Below are 5707 nucleotides of genomic sequence, written 5' to 3' on the forward strand. Positions count from 1 at the left end.
TTGGTAAAGTTATATAATTTAAAAGCTAAATTTGGATGGAGCGATAAAAGTTTCACTGAGTTGTTGGAATTAATTCATGAAATATTACCTAGTCCTAATGAAATTCCATCTTATACTTATGAAGCAAAAAAGATGTTGGGTACTCTTGGAATGAAGTACGAGAAGATTCATGCATGTAGAAATGATTGTTACTTGTTTAGAAAAGAACTCTCTATTGCAAATGTATGCCCCATTTGTGGTACGTCAAGATGGAAGCTTCAAAAAAATTTAAACGAAAAGGCTAAGAATATCCCAGCAAAAGTCATGTGGTATTTCCCCTCAATTCCAAGATTTGAAAGAATGTTTCGAACTAAAGAGACAGCAAGTTTATTGACATGGCATGCTAAAAAAAAAGGAAACAAATGGTTTATTAAAACATCCCAAAGATGCCCTATCGTGGAAAAAAATAGACAATTTGTGACCAGAGTTTGGGTTAGAACCTAGAAATCTTCTCTTGCTCTTTCGACAGATGGGGTAAATCCACATGGAGATCTGAGTAGTAGATATAGTTGTTGGCCAATGATGTTAGTGACGTACAATCTACCTCCATGGTTGTGCATGAAGCGAAATTTTTTTATGTTGACTGCAATAATATTTGATCCTAAACAATAGGGTAATGACATAGATGCTTATTTAGCTCCGTTGATAGATGACTTGAAAATTCTTTAGAAAGATGGGGTAGAATGTTACGATGCATATGAAGAACAACGTTTCATGCTTAAAGCCATTTTATTATGGACCATTAATGATTTTCCTGCGTATGGCAACTTGTGTGGTTGTACAATTATATCATGCATGTCTAATTTGTGGAGAGAATATTTCATCCACTTATTTACCAAAAGGGAAGAGGATGACATATCTCGGGCATCGCAAGTTTCTACCCCACCATCATCCATATAGGAAACAAAAGAAATCTTTTAATGGCGCACAAGAGTTAGAATTTGGTTCAGAACCATTGAGTGGGGAAGAAATTCTTGCAGAAACAGGTAAATATCAATATTCATTTGGTAAGAAAAGTATCAAAGAAAAGAACAGTGGAGATAACACTTCAACTTATTGGAAGAAAAAATCTATTCTTTTCGAGTTAGAATATTAGAAGTATCTGGACGTGTGACATTGTTTAGATGTGATGCACATTGAAAAGAATGTATTGCAAATCTTATTGGCACATTGCTTGATATTCCTGGTAAAACAAAAGATGGAATAAATACTCAATTAGATTTGGTGGAATTGAACATTAGATCAGAGTTAGCCTCTCAAGTAGGAGAGAAAAAAGTCTTTTTACCTCCCGCATGCTATACATTAACACGAGTCGAGAAATTGAGCTTTTGTAAGGTATTATCAGAAATTAAAGTACCTAAAGGTTGTGCATCGAACATTCAAAGTTTAGTGTCGCTCACAGATTTGAAACTTTACGGACTTAAGTCGCATGACCATCTCGTTCTTATGCAACAATTATTACCAGTAGCCATTCGTGATATTTTTCCCAAACATGTAAGACTTGCAACTACTCGCCTATGCTTCTTCTTTAATGCTATATGTTGCAAGGCGATCGATTCATCTCAGTTAAAGGGTATGCAAGAGGATATTGTTGTCACTCTATGCCTCTTAGAGAAGTATTTTCCTCCATCATTCTTCACAATAATGGTACACCTTGTAGTGCATCTCGTAAGAGAAGTTGAGTTTTGTGGACCTGTTTATTTGAGGTGGATGTATCCTTTTGAACGATACATGAAAGTGTCGAAAACTTATGTACAAAATAGAAATCGATCAGAAGGATGTGTTGGAGAAAACTATATTGTTGAAGAGACTATAGAGTTTTGTTCTGAATTCGTATCTGGTGTTAATTCTATTGGGCTAAACTCATCAAAAAAGAAAGCGAATTCAAACATTGATAGTCGAGTAAGGATGAGTTGGATCAAGCTCATCTTTATGTCCTTCAAAATGTAAATGATGTGCTTCCTTACGTCGAGTATGTAAATCTTCATCTTATTCTTGTTTTAGGTTACTTGATTATTCAATAATCTACTAACTTTTTCCTTTATAATAGGCAATATATGGATATTTTGTCTAAGCTCAATTCTGGTAAAAATAAAAGTAGAAAGTGGCTTCAAGAAGAGCATAATCGTACATTTAGTCGGTGGTTTTCCACACGGGTAATCTCTAGAGACCTACTATTTGATGTATAATTAAATGTTAACTACTAAAATATTATGAAATATATCGTAGGTTGCACTAGCTCTCGAAGTACCCAAAAATTCCATATCGCCTTCTTTGAGATGGATAGCTAATGGACCTTGTCCAACTGTGCCAAAATATTCTGGTTATGTGGTCAATGGTTACTACTATCACATAAAGAATCGCGATGATATTAGAAAGGTTCAAAATAGTGGAGTTAGTATAACGGCTACCACAATGCAAGTCCCTAGTGCTAAGGATAAAAGGTCTGTCATGTCAGATATGACCTTTTATGGTGTAATACAAGAAATATGGGAGCTTGACTATCATGGATTATCATTTATTTTATTCAAATGTAATTGGGTTGAGAATAGGACTGGAGTTAAAACAGACAAGTTTGGTTTTACTATTGTGGACCTCAATCGTATTGGACATAAATTAGACCCATTTATTTTAGCCTCCCAAGCAAAACAAGTGTTCTATGTAAAAGACCCCACAAATTCGGGTTGGTCAATTGTTTTAACATCTCCACAATGAACAATTGAGGATGATTTTTATGAAGATGAAATAGGAGATATGCTACAAGAGTGTGGTTATGGAGGTATGCAAAGAATGCCCAATGTTGATACATCTATTGAGATTGATGATACAACATCCACATACATTAGAAATGATTGTGAGGGTAGATGAGTTGATAAATAATGTATTAAACATGGTATGTCATTTACTATCGGTGACCCCCCCCCTTTTTATTTTTTTTTTTTCTTTTATGTATTTAAATATTAAGATTATATATTTTTTGTGTGAGTAATGTTATTTTTTTTTTTTTTTTGTAGATTGACATGGAAACTTCAACAAGTAGTAGTGAGGATGATAGAAATAAGATCCCACAAAAACATAGTATAATAAGTATACTACGTGGCCCAACTACAATGTCTGAGTTGGCACAAATAAGGACATCTGGGCAACGGTTGACCATCGATCATAATGAACATGGACAACCGGTTGGATCTAAAACAAAGAAGATGCAGAATTATATAAAAGTTTGTGTTCAACAACAAATTCCTATAACGTATGATTCTTGGAAAAAAGTTCCAAATCATTTAAAAGGCAAACTTTTTGATTGTGTAGCGGTATGTTTTCTAAACTTTTAATTCATGTGCATAGTAGTTTATTAGTTTATTGTTTAACTACTTTTTTCATTGTGTAGATGTCATTCAATGTGGACTCTAAGTCCAAATATTGTATACTAATGTATGTATCTAGGAAGTTTCGGACTTTCAAGACAATGTTGACTCAAAAGTTCATACTTCCATTTAAGGATGAACCCTCGGTCTTGTAATTTCCACCGCAACAATATTCTCATATAGAGCAAGATCATTGGACATCGTTCGTCAATGAACGATTGAGCGAAGAATGAGAGGTAAGCCATTCACAATAAATTACATGTCAACATTATCACTGTTTTGATAGGTAACTTCAACTAGATTTGTTGTACAGAAAATCACTCGTGTTCAAAAAGAAAGACGTGCGAAATGTGTATATAATCACTACATTTCTCGGAAGGGCTATGCGAATCTTGCCTAAGAATAAGTGAGTTATTTGACTTAAATTAAATATTTTATTCTAATATGTTTATGCTAATTAAATATGTATGTTCATGTAGAACCTATTATTGGGCGACTTTATGGAAAGAAGCAAGAAAAGGAAAGAATAATGAATACTTTGATGAAGTTACTCGAGAATGTGCCAATCGGATTGTAAGTATATATTATGTAAAATTTAAGATGACATATATATAAGTTTAAGATGATATAGATATTGTATAAAAATTGTAATATGTTTTACAGGATAAATTGGCTGAAGTTCATGAAGGTGAAGATGTTCTCACCGAAGCATTGGGTACGGAAGAATATTGGGGACGTGTTAGAGGAATGGGTGATTTTGTTTCCCATTTCTCCATATCTCAAATTAGTAAAACCAAAGTCCTCTATGAGCCAAGAAATTGAAGGAGGCTCTATTCAAAAAAATGTTCGACATGGTAAAATGTCAAGGGAAAGAACTCATAGCAAACAATCTCATCAGTCCAAATCATCTATTGGAAGTATTGCACTAAGTGCATCTAAAGAAGATGTTGAGAAGATGTCTAAAGAAGAAGATACTGAGAAGATACTGAGAAGATTTCTAAAGAATATTTGGAGGTAATTTATTTATTGTGACTTTTAAATTTTAATCATATTGTATGTGCTTAACCATGCATGACATACGTTCTTTTAAATTTGTTAAGGGACACCATGCCATTTGGCTATAGGAACTGTAGATAATATTGTTGCAGTAGCCACAACATTTAATGATGATGTGTCATGCTTAACTGTTAAAGTTTTGATTGACATTGTCATTGGAGAAGATTTGCCTATACCAATTCCTGTGAAGGGTAAAATAGAGTTCTTAAAGCAAGCAATGGGTAACTTTGTAAAATGGCCTCGTGAACTTGTAGTTATGGTTGACGAGAAAAAAGTATGTTTCCTTTTAAGTTTATGAGTTTTTTTATTTATTATTTTCTTACTTTGAATTTTTGTAACTTTGGTTATGGTAGGATCATTCACCAATTAAGAGTTTCAGCCAATCCTCCAAATATACTAACGCTAATGGTACTATCAAATTATTGAACGGACATGCCATGCATAACATGAATGATGTAGACATGATCCGTATCTCTTTGGACGAGCATATATTTGGAAGAGACAAATTCATTTATTTAGGCCGCGATGATCTGCTCCAATATTGCAATATGGTTGAAATAGGCTACATGTGTATTTTGACATACATTGCGTAAGTATTACTCATCTAGATTCACTCATGTGTACTTTGTTTCATGTTGATAAATAATAACTTTTACTTTGTTTAGGTATCTTTGGGATGAATATGGTCGTGATATTACGAAGAAGTTTTTATAATTGATCAAGCAAAAATATCGCCACACGTGAAGTCTCAAGATATCCGATCCAGAAATTTAGCCAATCAACTAAAATTGGCTAATTTAGATCAATTAGTCCTCATTCCATATAACACAGGGTAAGTAGATACAAGTTCTTAAGTTATTTTTAATTTGTATTATACACGTACTAATATTTCAAAATTGTTGCTTATTATAGTTATCATTGGATATTGATTGTAATCAATCTACAAGAAAATTGTGTTTATGTTTTGGCTTCTCTTCGAAGCAAGGTTCAAGAGGATTTTCATGGAGTTATAAATATGTAAGTGTAATTGAAATTTCTTAATTCTTAATTGAAGTATTTATGTTTAACTAATGTTTTTAAACTATTTAGTAGATTGAAAACATGGCAAGCCAAGCACGATCTCCAACACTATCAGTCTTCTCCAAAATGGAAACTTGTAAAGGTAAATTTGTATTCATTTTTTAACAATTTATGTTCATTCGACTTCTTTATAACAATTTAACAATTGTTTTCAACTTCTTTATATG

At 33.0% G+C, this 5707-nt stretch overlaps 1 pseudogene; it reads left to right on the top strand.

The window, feature by feature from the left end:
* Positions 1-1168: 1168 nt before the first annotated feature.
* On the top strand, positions 1169-4734 carry LOC150030263 (uncharacterized; annotated as a pseudogene).
* Positions 4735-5707: the final 973 nt, after the last annotated feature.

Source organism: Benincasa hispida, unplaced genomic scaffold (assembly GCF_027475165.1).
Source record: "Benincasa hispida cultivar pf3 unplaced genomic scaffold, pf3_genome.v1.1 HicScf387, whole genome shotgun sequence".
In the NCBI taxonomy this organism is placed as follows: Eukaryota; Viridiplantae; Streptophyta; class Magnoliopsida; order Cucurbitales; family Cucurbitaceae; genus Benincasa; species Benincasa hispida.